The following is a 20,115-nucleotide window of genomic DNA, read 5'->3' as shown; positions in this document are numbered from 1 at the left end:
TTCCATCCTCGCATAAAATGAAGAGCTTGGTTGCTACTTATTTTTTTTAAGGTGCTTCAGAAAGGTCTGTGTATATGTACAATTTACCTGTCTTGGGAAAACTTTTCAGTTATACCAAGTTTCAGATCTTTGCAACTTGATTTTTCCTAGAAATCTACCTTCTTATTGTCAAATTAGAAATTTATGCTTGAACTCTGGTGCATCCTTTGACAATGCATGTCATCTCCTAAAAGTGATGGCACTTTATAACATCAACTTCATAGATTATTATAGTGGTTGTTATCCTAGAGATTAATAATAGGGTATTGTCTCTAGGTATACCACAGATTCTCCTGGTTTTGAATGGTGCAGTTTAACGTGCATGCTAACTGAAAAAGAAATGATTTTCCTCCCTTCCTTCAGTACTTTCTTTTATGGTCATGTGATAATTAGGTAGATGGTTTCTGTTAGTTCTGGCAAATTCATAAGTAGCCAGTTACTTTCCAACATTTTTCCCCACTACTCGGTACATCTCTCCCTGTGCCTAGTCCCCACCCTTTCAGTTATTGAAGATGACTTCATTCTCTTTCTTAGAGAAGTTTGAAGGTACCAAATAGAAGTTCTGTAAATTTCTTCTCCTCATCTCAAAGATCCCTTTTTATGTGTCTTTCTCTTCTCGTTCTCCTGTCTCACAAGAAGTTTCCCCTTTTCTAAGGCTAGATCCTTGCCTTCGTTGAGACCTCCTGCTCCTTGTCTGTTTTGACATGAATCCTTGACAGGCTATTTCCAGTTAGATTACAACCCTGATCAAATTTCCTTGAAATTGAAAATAAACCAGCAAAACCTTCCTTTGACATTGTTATTACCTTGAGGCTATATACCATTCTTCTTTGAACTTCTCAAAATGGTAGCCTATACCTGAATAGCTCCTGTCACTTTTCTTTTTTTTTTTGCGGTACGCGGGCCTCTCACTGCTGTGGCCTCTCCCGTTGCAGAGCACAGGCTCCGGACGCGCAGGCTCAGCGGCCATGGCTCCGCGGCATGTGGGATCTTCCCGGACCGGGGCACGAACCTGTGTCCCCTGCATCGGCAGGCGGACTCTCAACCACTGCGCCACCAGGGAAGCCCCACTCCTGTCACTTTTTAAACATACTTCTTCCTTGCCATTGCCATTTTGCCTTTACCACTTCCCTTGAATTCGTCAGCAACCCATTTAGCAAGTTTAACAGCTTCTTCCATGTTTTTAAATTACTTGTGCTTTCTGCAGTATTTGAAATTGTCATTATCTTTTTACTTTTTTTTTTTTTTTCAGTACACAGGCCTCTCACTGTTGTGGCCTCTCTCGTTGCGGAGCACAGGCTCCGGACGCGCAGGCTCAGCGGCCATGACTCACAGGCCTAGCCGTTCCATGGCATGTGGGATCTTCCCGGATTGGGGCACGAACCCGTGTCCCTTGCATCGGCAGGCGGACTCTCAACCACTGTGCCACCAGGGAAGCCCTTACTTTTTTTTTAAGAACCTCACTTTAAAAAATTTACCTTGCATTACAAAATGTGGAAAATACAGAAAAATATAAGAAAGGTCATAATCCACTGTAATATCACCTCTCAGAGATACTCTGTTAAATTTGGGGCCGTATCTGTTTCATCTTTTTTTTTTTTTTTAATGCATTAAACAAAAGAAGGATCATACTATGCCTGTTGTTTTGATATCTGATTTTTTTCTGTTTTAGTATATTATGAGTATATTTCCAAGTCCTTATTCTTCTGTAGTACAATATAGTAGCCACACAAATTGGCAGTGTTGAAACTGCCCAGGTAGAAATTCTGGCTGCAAATACTCACTAGCTGTGTGACTTTGAGCAAGTTGCTACTCTGGGTTTTAGTTTCCTCATCTGGAAAATGAAGATGGCATTCTTATCTAATTCTTATCTAATTCCTAGGGTTGCTATAAGTAATAAATGAGATAGTACATAAAAAATAATTCTTGGCACTTAATAAATGTTAACTATCATGATAATAGTATGTGAGTTTACTATAGTTTGTTTAGATTATTTCTGTTTTATTTCTTTTGCTATCATTAAGACTGTTGTAGGACCATTCATACAGCTAAATGAATGTCATGATTTTTTTGGTAGATTTTTATTAGTGAAATATAAAAATCTCTGTTAACTAAAATTGCTGGGCTACTGGGTACATTATGCATGTTGCTAAACTGCCCTCTATAGAGGTTATCCTCATTTATACTCGAGGGTGGTGTAAGAGATCATTAGCTTCATTACATTTTTCAAAAACTTCATGTTATTGCCTACATTTTGTACTGCACCCCTTGCTAAAAGTGAGTATCTATGTGATGAATGTGTTATTTTCCCTCTCGTCAAAATGTTGGGCTTGTTTAGAGGGGGATCACTGTTACATCATGGTTACCCACAGGTATTTCATTCATTATTTAGGTCTAATTTAAGTATAGGTATATATTTAATTTTTTTCTTATTGATTATAAATCTTTCAGTACTGAAAATAATTATTTTTCTGTCCTAAATAAATTCAAGTCTCTCTCTCTTAATCTGTATCAGTTTTTGTGTGGGTAGAACCCTAATTACCATCTACCCTAATTTTACTAAGAATATTTTTTAAAATAAATTTATTTTATTTATTTATTTTTGGCTGCGTTGGGTCTTCATTGCTGTGTGCAGGCTTTCTCTAGTTGGCGGCGAGCAGGGGCTACCCTTCATTGTGGTGCGCATGCTGCTCATTATGGTCGCTTCTCTTGTTGCAGAGCATGGGCTCTCGGCACGTGGGCTTCAGTAGTTGTGGCACACAGGCTCAATAGTTGTGGCTTGTGGACTCTAGAGCTCAGGCTCAGTAGTTGTGGTGCACGGGCTTAGTTGCTCCGTGGCATGTGGGATCTTCCCAGACCAGGGCTCGAACCTGTGTCCTCTGCATTGGCAGGCAGATTCTTGATCACTGCGCCACCACGGAAGTCCATTAAGAATATTTTAAACCAGCTTTATTGAGCTACAATTCACATAACATACAATTAACCCATTTAAAGTGTACAGTTTGTGTACATATTCACAGATATGTGCAGCATCAGTGTAGTCAATTTTAGAACATTTTCATTACCTCAGAATGAAACCTTCATTTAAAAATTGTGAATCACTATATTGTACACCTGTAACTTGTATAATATTGTACAACTATACTTCAATTAAAAAAATTTAAAAACGAAACCTTCATACCCTTTAGCTATCACCCTCCCATAATTTTATTATTTTAAAATAGTATTTTATATTTATTTCGTTATATCAGAGCCTTTTGGTTCAGGATTTGGAAAGAGAAAGCATAGTTTAGATTAAAAGTACAGTCTCTGGAGTCTGACTGACCTGGGTTAAATCCCAGCCCTACTTTATATATTAACTGTGTGACTTTGCTCAGGTTACTCAACCACTCTGAGCCTCAGTTTTCTTATAATATAGAATTAGTAGAGGTACCTGCCTCAAGAGTTTATTTTAAAGGTTAAACAAGATAATAAATGTATAGAATTTAGTACAGTAACTGGCACATAGTAAATGTTCAGTAAATATAAAGAATGATATGTTTGATGTTGCACTTCTGTTCTTAAATCAACTAGCAAATATTTGATGCTATTAGGCATTGTTAAGTACTGAATGTTGTTTCTATCAATGATTCAGAATGTTTTCTGTACCTAAGCAACATTTTTATACATTTTATATTATTTTCCCTCATGTAAAACTCTCATTACTCTCTGAGTATACAGTTGATTTCCTGTTGATAGAAAACAGTAATAGTAGCTTACAGTTAGAAAGTACTTACATTTGCCTGGCACTGTTCTAAGTGCTATACCTGCATTAACTCCTTTGATCCTCACCCTTCAGATACATGCAGTTATTCTCCCTGCTTTATAGATTGGATACCAAGGAGGTTAAGTAGCTTGGTCTAAAGTATTACAACAGGTTAGTGGTGGAGCCAGGATTCTAACCTTGGTACTCAGTCTGGCTACAAAGCCCATGCTCTTAACCCCGTGTTCTTCTCTTTATTCTCTCCTTCTTAAAAGAATGGTAGGTGGATTTCAAACATCTTGGCATCTTGGCTTTGGGGAGTTCTATATTAAGAAGGACTGTGAACTCTTTGATGCTTGATTGTAAGGAGAACTAAAACAAGTGTTGATATCTGCTATGGACATGGGCTTCAGGGTGGCTGGGAATTTATCATCTGGTTCAGACCATGCATTGATTATTATGTTCCACCACTGTAGAATCTGGGCCCCAGGTGGAACAGTAACCAGGCACAGTGCACCCTCCCAGCCCCCAAGACCCCAGCCCTCCCAGTAAAAAGCCCATCTAAACCTGTACGCCTCCCTTCTTGCATACTATCAAACCCTGCCAGTCTTTAGAAGGGCCACTTTAAATCTAGCCTACAGTGATCTCTCCACCTGTGAAACAAGTCTTTTTTATCTCTCAATTGTCGTATATGGTGGTACAACAGTATATGTAGTGTCATCTGGTGCTGTTGTTTAAGCTTTAACATATTATGGCTTGACTCCTCAAGTTGATTAAATGTTGCTTGCCAGCAGGGAACTATGTCTAAAATGTTTTAAAATTTACTGTAGTGCCCTCAGAAGTATTATCCAGTAATCTTTCAACCTCAGTACCCTCACTTGCTTATTGATAATAGAGCTGTTCTCTGACATTCAAACATATCTAGCTTCACAAACTTAGTCCCTAAAGTACAGGTGTGTTTTGAAGAAGGTGGGTAGTCCATAGTCAGGCTGTTGTATTATGTGCATTATATTGGGGTAGTTGCTTCTAATTGTCTGTCTGAAACTCTTCAAAACCTGATGTTGCTTCTCTTTGAAATCTTACTTGATTGCCCTGGTTGTTGTTCATCCTGCTTACAAGCCCCTCCCTTAGGCATGTGACTCACTGATTTAAAAGACAGCGTTGTTCAGTAATTAACTACCTGCCTCTCATCACATAGAAATGAGAACTTAAATGCAGCCTTCCCACCTAAAACTTTCTTCCCTATGTGTTTACGTATCTGTGAACATGAAGCAGCACTGTCCTTTTGGAGGAAATATCTGTAGTCCATATCCCACTCCTGTCGGAAATGATTAGTTTGCATGTGCCTGTACCAGTGATGAATTTTATATGAGTGCTCTTAATTGAAAATTGTATTTCTAGAATGTTGTTTAGTTTCATTGATGCACACGTTTGGATGAATGACAGTTGAATATTTAATGAAGGTAGTTTTTAGTTTTTAATAAAAAGCCAAATATTGAACACAGGTTAACTGGATTAAATTCTGACCATCAGTACATCCTTAGGTAATAGAATGGTTATCCATTTTAATGATGTATAATTTTTTTTAATGGAAACTACCCATGTTTAAAGAAATTCATTCCATCCTTACTGCCTTGCCTTAGCAATCCTGAAAAATATGGGTATGCATCATTAGGAAGTAAATCTGTTCTGAGAAAGAAATTTTAAAACATTCTTCTATTTGCTAAATAGGACATTTAAAAGTACTGTGTTCTAATATATTGGTATTGCTATATGTATTTAGGCAGTATCAAATAAAATCTTTGTAGGGACTTCCCTGGTGGTCCAGTGGTTAAGAATCTGCCTACCAATGCAGGGGACACAAGTTCGAGCCCTGGTCCAGGAAGATCCCACATGCTGAGGAACAACTAAGCCCATGTGCCACAACTACTGAAGCCCGAGCGCCTAGAGCCCATGCTGTGCAACAGGAGAAGCGACCACAATGAGAAGCCCACGCACTGCAGCAAAGAGTAGCCCCCGCTTACCGCGACTAGAGAAAGCCCGTGCACAGCAATGAAGACCCAGTGCAGCCAAAAATAAATAAATAAATAATAAAAATTAATTAATTATAAAAAATTTTTAAAGTCTTTTATATTATAGTACAGTTGACTTGCTAAACAGTTTTTTTTAAGCCCATATGCCTTTAAATTGATTATGATACTGTTTCTGAAGCACAGCTGTAATTCTCAACCTGTTAAGATAAATGTATTTTTCATCCTTTTGAACAACTTACAATTTATAGGAAATAAATTTAAAAATTTGCTGATGGAGGAAAGATCTCTGGGACTTCCTTGTAGATCTGTCAATATTTGATTTTTTTTTTTTTTTTTGCGGTACGCAGGCCTCTCACTGCTGTGGCCTCTCCCGTTGCGCAGCACAGGCTCCGGACGCGCAGGCCCAGTGGCCATGGCTCACGGGCCCAGGCGCTCCGCGGCACGTGGGATCCTCCCGGACCGGGGTACAAACCCGCGTCCCCTGCATCGGCAGGCGGATGCTCAACCACTGCGCCACCAGGGAAGCCCTCAATATTTGATTTTAATAATCTCTGTCATACTGACATTGTTTACTAAAAGCTATGTGTAAAATTATAACTCATAACGGATAAAGTACCTCTTTTTCCCCAACTTTTTTACCTTAAAAACTTTTAAATTGGTATAATATTTTAACAGATAGTAAATACCCATTTCAGCTATATTTACCAGTTCACTTGCTAACGTTTTGCCTCATCTGCTCTCTCTCTCTTTGTTTATAAAAATACCCACACTTTTTTTTTCTGAGCCATTTGAAAGCTGCAATAGCCACTGTTTCCACCACCCCTCACCCTTACCCTCATGGTCTTTTATGAAATCTCATCTAGTTTTTTTTTAATAGGATACCCTACATTTACTGTTTGCATTTTTGTATTTCATGACTAAAGATAAAATTTTTTGGAATGAATAATATATAGGTAGTGTTGTGTATATTCTGTTGCATTATCTCAGGAGATGAAGTAATTTTTTTTCTTTTTCATTTTATAATAGTATTTGTTTGGATCTAGTATTTAGCTTAGTATTTGTTTTATTGCTTCTAAAGATTTGTCATATCATGTCCTTAAATTTCAAAATGCAATTTTGTAATGCTTATGTCTTAGTTTCTTTAATTAACTTATGATAGATTCCAAAATATAGGAAGTGATATAATAGACATTTGTGTACCTGATACCCAGACTTTAAAAATACTAACATTTAACCATACTTACTTCAGATTAAACTAAAATTTTTATTCTAAAATCTATCCTATATACAAGGGTACATATGATGTAGATGTACATTTTACAAAGTTTTAATAATAAATGAATATGTTTGTCCCAGCCTCCTATCTCAATAAATGTAATGGCATCTTAGAAGCTTTCCAGGCCTCAGGACAATAGCTTCTTCCTTCCCAGAAGAAACCATCATCCTAAATTATTAAATGTTATTCTGTTACTTTTCCTTAAGTTTTTCCACTTTTGTATTTTTTCCTTTTTCATACATTTTCCTAGTGTTTACTATTTTTGAGTTTTGTGTGAATGGAGTCATACTGTATATATGTGTTCATCTTGGACCTATTGGGCTTTTTTGGTTTTCTTCCCCCGCTCTGGCTCTCTCTGCAACCTTCGTTTTTTTGTTTTTTTTTTAATTTATGTATTTTATTATTTATTTATTTATTTTGGCTGTGTTGGGTCTTTGTTGCTGCGCTCGGGCTTTTCTCTAGTTGCAGCGAGCAGGAGCTACTCTTCATTGCGGTGTGCAGGCTTCTCATTGTGGTGGCTTCTCTTGTTGCGGAGCACGCAGGCTTCAGTAGCTGTGGCACGTGGGCTCAGTAGTTGTGGCTTTCAGGCTCTAGAGCACAGGCTCAGTAGTTGTGGTGCACGGGCTTAGTTGCTCCACAGCTTGTGGGATCTTCCCAGACCAGGGCTCGAACCCATGTCCCCTGCATTGGCAGGCAGATTCTTAACCACTGCGCCACCAGGAAAGCCCTGGACTTGTTGTTGTTCAACATTATGGTTTCGAGATTTCATTCATGCTGACACACTTATCTGAGGTACATTCATTTATACTACTATGTGGTAATTCCATTATATGAATATACTACAGTTTATCCATTTTACTGTTGTTGGACACTTGGGTTTCCTCTAGTGTTTGCTGTTAAGAAAATGCTGCTGTAAATATTCTTGTACATGCTTTCTGGTAGATATGTGCAAAAGGTTCCCCAGATTATATACCTTGAGCTAGAATTTTGGGGTCTTTGGGTATGTTAAATGTCAACATTACTAGGTAGTGGCAAAAAAAAACCTTCTTGTATACAGTTGTACATTAAGCCAAATAAGGAATTAAAGAGAAACAGGTTTGTGAGAAGATGGAGAAACAAAATAATGAGTTCTGTTTCATGTATTTTGAACTTAGCATCTTGTTAGAAATGTTGAGTAGGGATTTGAGGTGTGTTTATAGTTCTTAGCTCCACCCATCTTTGTTTTTTTCCTTGGTTGTCTCATTCAGGTGTCTCATCTATCCCTTCTCCTTGAAGTGGTCTTATAAAAATTGTTATAATATCACAGCATAAACATTATTTGATCATAAGAGAAGATGTGTTCACTTTTTATACCCTCAGTCTCAGGCTGTCATATGCAACCTTTTTATTTATTTATAAAATTTTATTTATTTATTTATTTTTATTTTTGGCTGTGTTGGGTCTTCGTTTCTGTGTGGGGGCTTTCTCTAGTTGCAGCGAACGGGGGCCACTCTTCATTGTGGTGCGTGGGTCTCTCACTGTCGCGGCCTCTCTTGTTGCGGAGCACAAGCTCCAGACGCGCAGGCTCAGTAGTTGTGGCTCATGGGCCTAGTTGCTCCGCGGCATGTGGGATCTTCCCAGACCAGGGCTCGAACCCGTGTCCCCTGCATTGGCAGACAGATTCTCAACCACTGCGCCACCAGGGAAGCCCCAGCCTTTTTATTTTTATAGACTTCAAAACATAGAGCTATATTAAGCTAGTACAGGGATGATGTAAATGAAAAGTGGGGAGAGGATACTGTTACTATGAGCAAACATGCATTCTAGGTAGCTGTTAGCAAGGGAAAGAAAACTTAACAAGAAAAAATGGGGATGCAAGCTAAAACAAATAAGCAGACAAGCAAGTAAATAAGTACAGTAAGTCCCCTACATGTGAATCTTCAAGTTGCAAACTTTCAAGGATGCAGACGTGCCCTTGTATGCCAGCTGTTGTACTGTACTACTGTACTTTTCAAGGTACTGAAAGATTAAAAATGTTTTCTTTATTTTTTGTGTTTGTTTGCTTTTTATGTATTATTTGTCTGAAAAGTATTATAAACTTATTTACAGTATACTATATAGCCGATTGTGTTAGTTGGGTACCTAGGCTAACTTTGCTGGACTTACGAACAAATTGGACTTAACACCTCTCGGAAGGGAACTCGTTCGTATGTAGGGGACTTAATCTAAATAAACACAACACTCTTGGGACCATTTAGAACTGGGGCCAACAGCACTATGTATTAATAGTCCCTGATAATTTCACTATGTTGTAGCATAACTCTGTAATTGGTGTTCATAACGTTAATTCTAAACAATCTTTATTCTTCATTCGAGAAGGTGCAACAATGCACATTTTAGAAGAACTGGTGAACCCTTAGCACTCTAGAATAAATTCCTGATGATTCCTAATAGCAGAAATTTTATTGTTTATATGTAGTATGGTGTGTTTACCTATCAGCTAATAAAACAAATGATCTATGGATAATTTCTCAAAACTCTACAGGAAAAAAATGGGTGATACATATTTCTCTACTGACTGAACTAGATATATTTGGAAAGGAAAAGAAGATGTATCAAATCATTTAAATGTCTTTTACTGTGAATATTACCTTAATAAATTATAGAGAAAATTAAAATGAAAATTTAGTAGTGGTTTTTATGCTCCATTGTCAGAAGAATAAATTGAAAAAGAGCATACAGGGAGATGATTATTTGGGGGTTCGTTCTGCTGTAGGTGGTTATATCAAACTTGCTACATTTGCTACCCCTAAAACAGATCTGATATCACCTAGGAGTAACTGCTTTTTCCCAGAACCAGAGGGTGAGGGGTACAGAGGGAACTGAAGACCCAGAATTTGGTCTAGGAATTGCTGGTTTCTTTAGACTTTTATTATGGGGATTCATCATTCCCACAGGGTACTGGAAACCACTCCAGAATTGAAGTTGTCTAGCTGATTTGAAAAAAATAGTGTATCTTAAATAATCTTTGAACAGTTATTTTGCTATTCCAAATCTAAAGCAGAGGTAAAAATATTTTTAGAAGGTAGAGTTTTTTACATTTTAAATTTTAAAATAATTATAGATTCATAGAAAATTGAAAAAATAATAGTAAGGTGAGGCCCTTGTATCCTTCACCTTCCCCCAGTGGTTACTTCATACATGTAGTGCAGTATAATCCAGAAGTTGACACTGGTACATTTTGTATATATAGTTCTGACCCATTTAAACACTGTGTTGGTAGATGAGTGTAACCACTGCAGCATCAAGACATGGGTTCTGTCCCCACAAAGATCTCCCTTAAGCTACCCACACACTTGCCCCCTGTGGCAACCATTAATCTCTTTTTCATCTCTATGATTTTGTCATTTCGAGAGTGTTTTTTAAATGGAACCATACAGTACATGACCTTTTTTCACTCAGCCTAATCCTTTGAGATCCATCCAAGTTGTATGAATCAATAGTTTATTCTTTTTTATTGCTGAGTAGGATTCCATGGTATGAATGTACCATAGTTTGTTTAACCATTCATCTTTTGAAGGGCATTCTATTTTTTCCAGGTTTTGGCTATTAAAAATAAGGCTGCTGTGAACATTCATGTTCGTTTCTTTGGGACAGGTGCCCAGGAGTGCAGTTGGTTACATGTGAGTGTATATTTAGTTTTTAAAGAAACTTTCAAACCATTTTCCAAGTGGCTATGCCGTTTTATAGTCTCAACAGCAATGTATGAAAGATCCGTTTTCTTCACATTCTTGTCAGCACTTGGTATTGTCACTGTTTTTTATTTTAGCTGTTCGATTAGGTGTGTAATAATATCTCAGCATAGTCTTAATTTGCATTGCCCTGATGGCTAGTGTTGTTGGCCGTATCTTTTCATGTGCTATCCAGATATCTTCTTCAGTGAAATACTTCTTCATATTCTTTGCCCATTTTCTAGGTGAATTTTTTTAATGTTGAGTTTTGAGATTTCTTTATGTATTCTAGATGAGTCCTTTGTTGTATATATGGATTGCAAATATATTTTCCCAGTCTGTACCTGTGTCTTCATCTTCTTAACAGGGTTTTTTGCAGAGCAAACATTTAAAATTTTGATGAAGTCCAATTTATCCATTTTTTTTCTTTTAGGGATCATCCTTTTGGTGTTTTTCTCCAGTCCCACCCTCTACCCCCAATCCCAGACAGCCATTAATATATTTTCTGTTTCTATGGACTTGCATATTCTGGAATTTCATATAAATGGAATCATATAATATGAGGTCTTTTATGTCTGGCTTCTTTCTTTCACTTAACAAAATATTTTCAAGGTTCATCCCTGTTATATCTGAATTGGTTCTTATTATGGCTTTTTTAATGGCTGAATAATACTCCATTGGCTGGATATTCCACCTTTTGTTTCTCTCTCCATGAACTGATAGACATTTAGGTTGTTTCCACTTTTTTGGCTGTACTCAGAACAGTTGGTGTGTACCCTTTCAGCCCCTTACCTGCCTCACATTTATCGCATGCATGTGTGCATGCACATACTACTATATGTGTGTACAGTTTTCTTTTTAATAGTGGAGAAGTGACTGTTTCATGTTTTTTTTAGTATCTTTATTGGAGTATAATTGCTTTACAATGTTGTATTAGTTTTTGCTGTACAACAGAAAAAGTGAATCAGGTACATGTATACATATATCTCCATATCGCCTCCCTCCCACCCTCCCTATCCCACCCCTCTAGGTCATCACAAAGCATCGAGCTGATCTCCCTGTGCTATGCAGCAGCTTCCCACTAGCCATCCATTTTACATTTGGTAGTGTATACATGTCAATGCTACTCTCTCACTTGGTCCCAGCTTCCCCTTCCCCCCTGCCCCGTGTCCTCTAATCTGTTCTCTACGTCTGCATCTTTAAACTTAAGAGTATTTGGGATAGCTTTCCAAGTCAGTACAGACAGATAAGATGTATTTCATTTTTTTTAATGACCATAGAGTGTTCAGTGTGGCTGTTTAACTGATAGTACACTGAAAAACATTTAGGTGACATTGAGTGGCTTCTGTTTTTCTTTCTTAAATAACATTGACAGTAACCATCCTTATACAACTATCTTTGTGATACAGAGCTCATTTTATCTACTTTTGGATTTTTCTCTTCCCTGTCACTCTTCATCTGTCGCTTATTCAAAAATATATAGATTACCTCCTGTGTGCTAGTCACTGGACTGTGCTTATTAAAACATAGGGGACACAGCTGTACTCAGGGGTTGTCTTAATAAAGAAGATATACCTATAAATAGACGATCATAATTCAGTATGAAAAGTTCTGTAATGTGTTATTACCAGACTCCTGTGGAACAACTAGCCACATAAGGAGTGAAGAAGGTTCAACAGAGGAGTTATTTGAAATGGATCTTCGTGAGGACAAATGGAACTTCACTTGACAAAAGATAAAGATAAGAACATTTTGATTTTTGAATTAGAATAGCAAGTGTGAAGAAAGGTAGAAGCAGTAAATAGCCTGGCATGTTTAGGAACAGCGAATAGTTTAACATGGCCAGCAAGAGGCTTTCTGGCAGGGATTGTAGCAGAAGATAAAGCAGGTTAAATAGATTGAAAGCAGACTATAGCATTCTATGAATGTCTTCCTAAAGAATTTGGACTTTATTTTGTACATAATTGGAAATCACTGAAAAATTTTAAAACACACTTGTATTTTTATTATTTCTAATAAAATTTTAGGGTTGTGCTATGAATATCTCAGAACATTTCATCACCGCCCTAAATTTCCCCCTTCTACTGCTTGCTCTAGGCAACCACTGCCTTGCTTTCTCTTTCTTTCAATTTGCCTTTTCTGAGTATTTCATATACATGGAATCATACATGTAGTATTTTGCATTTGGCTTCTTTTATTTAGCATATTATTGAGGTGCGTTCATGTTATAACACGTATCAGTATTTTGTTCCTTTTTATTACCTGATAATATTCCATTGTTTGATGATACTACCCTTTGTTTATCCATTCATCAGCTGATGGATGCTTGGATTGGTTCCAGTTCTTTGTTATTGAGTAATGCTGCTGAGAACATTTGTATGTAAGTCTTTTTTTTTTGGTGGGGGGTGGGTGGCCACTCCGGGCGACATGTGGGATCTTAGTTCCTACACCAGGGATCAAACCCATGCCCCCTGCATTGGAAATGTAGAGTCTTAACCACTGGACCGCCAGCGAAGTCCCTGAATATAAGTCTTTATATAGACACATATTTTCGTCTCTCTTGGACAGGTTCCTATGAAGGGACTTTTGGAATTTTGGTGAGTTTATATTTAACTTCTTAAGAAGTTACCGAACTGTTGTCCAAAGTGGCTGCACCATTTTACAGCAATGTGTGGAAATTCCAGTTTCTCCACGTCCTTACCAACATTTGGTGTTGTCTGCCTTTTTGATGATGGCCATTCTGTAGTGGTATCTCATTATAGTTTTAATTTGTGTTTCCTAATGACTTATGATGTTTATAATCTTTTCATGATGCACAGTTGTATTTTAGAAACATGAGTGCAGTGCAGAGGCAAGAATGGAGGTGTGTTCCACAAGAGATGGGAGGCTGCACTAGATGTGTATAGAGTTGAGAGAGACAGATTTCAAAGATATATCAGGGTTAGAACAGGCAGCAATAAATAACTGCCCGATATAGTAAGTACAGCAGTGGGATGTGGGACTAGTGACCCAGAGATTTTAACCTTTGACAGGTAGCCGGTGCTGTTATTAGCCAGAAAAGTGAATATGGGTGCATAAACAGTTTTTGTGCTGGTAGATGATGGCTGTTATATTCTGTTCTCTTGATGTGTCACTGGAATAAATATTTAATACAGTTGTATTATAGTATATAGTATATATTATAATATAGTTTGGAAATATGTATCTAGTTCAAAAGAAGGATCTGGATTAAGATATAAATTTAGGGCTTCCCTGGTGGTGCAGTGGTTGAGCATCCACCTGCCGATGCAGGGGACAGGGGGTCGTGCCCCGGTCTGGGAAGATCCCACATGCCGTGGAGCGGCTAGGCCCGTGAGCCACGGCCGCTGAGCCTGCGTGTCCAGAGCCTGTGCTCCGCCACGGGAGAGGCCACAACAGTGAGAGGCCCGCGTACCGCAAAAAAAAAAAAAAAAAGATATAAATTTAAGAGAGTTACCACTGTGTAAATAACAGTTGAATTCATTGAAATAGTGTATCTATCCCTAAATGACTGTATCCACTGGGTTACTTTTGGTAATTGAAAATTACATAAATAATAAAAGGGTTGAATATACTATAATAAAAAGATGCAAGTTAGTAAAATGATTCTAGGATTATTTCATTCAAGCCTAGCAGCATCACCAAGGACCACCCAGGTTTTTTCCATCTTTTAACACTGCCATTCTTTTTCTGTTGGGTTGTCCTCTTAGGCAGTTTCTCTCCTCATGGTCCTAAGATGGCTGCCATTGTTCTGCTTAACAATTCAAACCCAAAGTTACCTGCAAAAAGTACGTGTTTTCACCTGGGTGTCTCTTTTTCATCAGCCTGGGAAAACCTTTCCCAGAAGCTCCCCAGCAAACTTAGTGTCTTGTCTTGTTGTCCAGAATTGCATCAGATGCTTATTGCTAACCCTCTCATTGGCAGGGGGGATGGAAATTGACACTATTGGCTTAGACTAGAGCTTTCTAACCCTGGTGTTAGGCATCCTTTTGTCATATCTCTTTGGAAGAAGCTTTTTTCCCCATGCCTTTTGGTTCTCTGTTCTCTAGACAACTAAGTTTCACATCACTGAGTTTTTGCTATTCAGTACTTCAGATCAGCTAATATTTGTTGAAATCCTACTCTGTGTCATTAGCTGTGCTAAGTTCTAGGATATAGCAATGAATAAGAAAGTTACAGTTTGATACGGAAATATGCTTAAGCGGAAGAGTGCTATCATAGAATTATACACTAAAGTTTATTTGTATTTGGGGTTTAATGCCACTGTTTATATCTTTAGTTTTATGAGAAAAGGCATCTTGAGTTTCTAAATCAAGCTTATATTCAATTTATAAATGAACTTTTGGAACATTTAGAATATAACTTGTTAATACGTTTGACCCCCCTTTCTGTATTAAGTGGATTACATCCTTTATTATAGAAATGCATGATAAACTAATCTAAATTATACTGTTCATTTGAGTTACAGCTAAAACTGTATTATGTTTTTCTGAAGCATAATGTTTGAGTTTTTTAGCTAATGTACTGAAAGTTTTAATAGTAATACCTTTAGTTTAAGAGCCCAACTGAAATGTTCTGTAAAATGATTATTTTGTAATTTGCTATTTTTAAAAATGGTTCTATAATTGCAGCTATGATGTTTACAGCAGTACTTATACAGTATGTGGGGTGCTTTTTATGAATGCTAAGAGAGGGGAAATGAAGAAAGGGGATTTGGAGTGGTGGAAGGAAAAATGTACAATCAGTATTGCTGATTTTGTGAATACTAAGAAATCTACTTTTTGACATCTGGTACAAATAGAAAAGCAATCTTAAATTTTGTCTTAGACTGAGTATTTATCAAAAGCATATTTATACTAGTTCCTTTGCAAATCTTACTAATATAGGAGTTAATAGGTAATGTCTAACACCGCAAGATAACTAGAATATCCACAATTGATGTTTGTCACTGATGGATTCTGTATGGTTAGTGATCTTTAAAGTATCCCAGTGCTTTAAGATTTAACCACTTTAATAATTTTGAAAACCGAGAGGGATGTGTACATTTTTATGGCAAAAAAGATTTTTGTAAAGGCAATATGGGATTAAAATGAACTTTTCCCATGTTTGCAAATGCTTATTAACTTTGAGGAAATTCCAATGTTCGCTCTGAATTACAAAGTACTAGAATATATCTAGAAAGATTCACCTTTCATTTATTATGAGTCATTAAGAAGCTCTAATGTGTTTTTAAAAGAATTACCTTAACTTAATATGTTTTCTAGAACTAAGAAACTTAAAAATTTCAGGCACAAAATCTTTTTTTTTTTTTTTTTTTTCGCGGTACGCGGGCCTCTCACTGCTGTGGCCTCTCCCGTTGCAGAGCACAGGCTCCGGACGCGCAGGCTCAGTGGCCATGGCTCACGGGCCCAGCCACTCCGTGGCATGTGGGATCTTCCCGACCGGAGCACGAACCGGTGTCCCCTGCATTGGCAGGCGGACTCTCAATCACTGTGTCACCAGGGAAGCCCAGGCACAAAATCTTTGGTGAAAATATTAATCCTTACAATTGTTTAGTGTTTGGTTCTGACTGGATCCCTTGTCACTGTTAAACACAGTTTATAGTGCTAAAAGCCTGTGGCAAATTACCTTATAAATTGAGTGATTAAAGTTGTTGCAGGCATTTTGCCTATGTAAATCCTATTTCTGTGCCTGTACATATTTATAGATCTCTGCTTAAAGGACTGTAGTTGCAAAGGTTAGGAAACGGTTTACTTTGACTCACACAATTTCTAGTATGTAAAAAGTGACTTGCAGACCTGAATCGTGAAGCACATCCTGTCCTTTGATTGCCTTTTATTTTCCTCTTAGTAATGAAGTGAAATCTTACTTGGTTTTCCTTAGCCAGTCTTAAATTCAATCCTTAGAAAAGGTTTTCTGAAGTGTATGATTTGTCATGTATTTGTACATATGAGAGAATTGAGGGAGGATAGATAATTCAGAGTCTTGGACTTTGCAGATGGTATATTTGAAGATTCTTTGTGATTATGTATTTTCCTTTTTTTTTTAATTAACTTTAGATTTAGCATAAAGCTTGTAGCTTTTTTTTCACACCAAGGAAGCAGTGTTGTAATAAATAGTGCTATGATAAACAATGGTTGATAAGTGGTTTACATGCTAATTTTATTTATTGTTTGATCATTGTAATATCTGGTAGAATTAGAATCAGGCCATATTTTTTTTAAAATAAATTTATTTATTTTTTGGCTGTGTTGGATCTTCATTGCTGCATGCGGGCTTTCTATAGTTGTGGCGATTGGGGGCTATTCTTCGTTGCGGTGCGTGGGCTTCTCATTGCGGTTGGCATCTCTTGTTGCAGAGCGTGGGCTGTAGGCACACGGGCTTCAGTAGTTGTGGAGCACGGGCTCAGTAGTTGTGACTCATGGGCTCTAGGGCGCATGGGCATAGTTGCTCCGCAGCATGTGGGGATCTTCCCAGACCAGGGCTCGAACCCATGTCCCCTGCATTGGCAGGCAGATTCTTAACCACTGCGCCACCAGAAAGTACGAATGCGAGCCATATATTTTTAAACATTAGTCACTTTGATGGACTATTTAAAACTTTATGAGACTAGGTTAATCTGAGCTTTGTTTAATGTAGTGATTGCCTCCCCTCTCTTCCATACACCCTTAGGGAAGAACGGAGTTATTGGCAAAGAATGGCTTTGGAGGAAAATCTTTTATGCCATTTCTAAGTGGAAACACAATGCTTTTATTTTTTGATTAGTATAAGGTAAATTTTTAAGACTATGATTATCTCAGAGAAAAAAAAAAACACCTAAATACCAGGTCTCCATTACTGCTCTCCCTGATTTCTCTGAGTGATGGTCTAAGAGTTTTATAGTCATATGAATACCCTGAAAAATGTCAGGGGTCTGGTGAAGTTGTAGGTAACTAGTGCATTGAGAAGACTGTTAAAAGGCTTCTAAATGCAGACAAAGCATTACTAATTGCTTTCAGGGTCAGTCTGTCTTTAGTTGGACCATGAAAGATTTAGCATGGCCCTATGGCAGCCTGTCTGCCGAGTGGAGACTCTTGTCCGTAAGAAAGGCTATCTGATATGCTAGACCGTTTCAGGTTGCCCCAGTTTACATGAATTTAGTCATTATTGCCAAGACTACTAAACCTCAGTGTGACACAAGTGATACTTCGAAATGGGCTTGAAGACAAAGGCATTTTGACCTTGCAGTGGGACATAAGTAATATTCATACAGCTTAAAATTTTTCTTTTTAAAATATGAAACAGAATACTGTACTATTTGACATTTCAGTTAAAAGATACATTCAATGAAATTATTTTATGATCTGTAAGTAAACAGCACACCTGCCTTTCAGTAAATTAAAATTTTTAATGTTTTTCCTCGTTTAGATTTATGAACGTTGTCTCTTAAAGCAGTAGGGTACTAATGCAGTAGTAACACAGTTGAAACCTATGCCATGGACTTAGACCAAGCAGTGCAATTAATTCTTGACCCTCACAATTCCTAATGTTCTAGGCTGAAGTTTGAAATTAAAACTGCTTACTGAGACTTTGTGATAGAAAGTGAAATACTGGCTGGGTGGTCCAATTTTTGTTCAAGTAGGAATCTGAATATTGTAGAATTGTAAATTTTAGTGCTGCTTCTGGCTGTTACAATTTTTCAATTTGAGATGTGATTTTTTTTTTCTTCAAAAGCTTAGGCTGATGACAGAAATTTTACATGTGAGTAATTTTTTCTGCAGAACTACTATGTTGTAAAGTTGAAAATACTCAAAATGTGAAACTTCTTTGGGCAGAAGTTTGTGAAGTGATAGATTTCTAAAGTACTGTAGAAGTTTTCGTTGACTTTACATTGAAAATGTATAGTTTTATGCATGATAAAATTTTGGTATTCTACATGTGTTATTCTGACAAATAAACATTCTTTCAGTCTTGAATATGTTCCTTTTTTCTAAACAGATTTATGAAAATATGCATCAGTTTAATACTGTCTTGGAATTCATGAGATGGAAGCATAGGTCAAAGCTGTTTGGAGAAAATTGGAAGTACAGTTTTATCTAGCCACATCTCTGAGGTAAGAAAAAGACTTTTAAGAAAATAATTAGAATAATATGAAAATTCTCATTTCTTAACAATTGAAAATAGTCCTTCTGTATTACCACTGCAGCTTTATGTTAGCTTCTTTATTCTTTAATCACCTTCCTTATGAGTTCATAAGTATCAATAGTTATAACATACTTTTCTCTCCTTGTAAATGTTGAACCTCTTCAGGAGTAAAAAGTATTTATTACTAATACAACTTTCTTTAATTGTAGCAAATAAGCATTAAGTGATGTATGTAATAATTTCTTTCCTCTCATGATGACAAAACAGGTTAGAATGGAAGATTATATTAAAATGAATGTTTACATTATTCTGAAACTTTCACATATTTAGAATTTAGGATAAAATTGTTACTTTGAATAATAGATCTTTGGAGGTAGAATTTATTCAAAGAAGTGGGAACTGCAGTAACATAAGGGACAGGGGAGAAGAAGTCATTCTAAGATAATATGTACAGAGAAATCAAGTTCATTATTTTCAAATCCATAGAGACAGATTATCAGGTAAAAGGTTTAATCCTTCACGGATCTGTACTTTAAAAAATAAAAACCAGGGGGCTTCCCTGGTGGCGCAGTGGTTGGGAGTCTGCCTGCCGATGCAGGGGACATGGGTTCGTGCCCCAGTCTGGGAGGATCCCACATGCTGCGGAGCGGCTGGGCCCGTGAGCCATGGCCACTGAGCTTGCACGTCCGGAGCCTGTGCTCCGCAGTGGGAGAGGCCACAACAGTGAGAGGCCCACGTACCGCACAAAAAAATAAAAAATAAAAACCAGAACATACACTTTTGTGAAGTGGTCTATACTTTTTCCTCTTTAAATAGTAGGTTCTGCTTCCTTATAGCATTCATTCATCATCCTTCTGTCCCTTCCAAGCTGGTCTATTTGTTCTTTTTGAGAAATATTCATGACTTTCTAATTGTCTTTTTTTAGGTTTCATACTCTTAGTCACTGTAGTAGTTGCCATTTTTCCTTTCATGAAATGCTGCTGGCTTCTATGACCCTGTGCTCTTCTAGTTCTACTTCTTTAATTACTCCCTCAAAATTTTTTTCTTTCTTCTCCTATTATTTTTTTAATTAAAGAATAGTTGTCCTCCTATGATTAAATAATGACCGTCCCTAAGGTTTTATAATTGAAATTCTTGTTTTTCCTTTTTAAGTCTTTCCTAATCTCTTGATTT

The 20,115-nt window shown here is 37.2% G+C and overlaps 1 protein-coding gene across 1 annotated transcript in view; it reads left to right on the top strand.

Moving 5' to 3' along the window:
- The first annotated feature begins 18,830 nt into the window (after positions 1–18,830).
- The window catches only part of BMPR1A (bone morphogenetic protein receptor type 1A), a 58,876-nt gene continuing 57,591 nt past the window's right edge, over positions 18,831–20,115 (top strand). The window contains exon 1 of the mRNA XM_065893805.1: positions 18,831–18,910. The gene's annotated coding sequence lies outside the window, so the exon portion shown is untranslated. The remainder of the gene's footprint in view (positions 18,911–20,115) is intronic.

Source organism: Phocoena phocoena, chromosome 16 (assembly GCF_963924675.1).
Source record: "Phocoena phocoena chromosome 16, mPhoPho1.1, whole genome shotgun sequence".
Lineage (NCBI taxonomy): Eukaryota > Metazoa > Chordata > Mammalia > Artiodactyla > Phocoenidae > Phocoena > Phocoena phocoena.
Note: the sequence above shows the minus strand (reverse complement) of the source record. Positions and strands in the feature narration are given on the sequence as shown.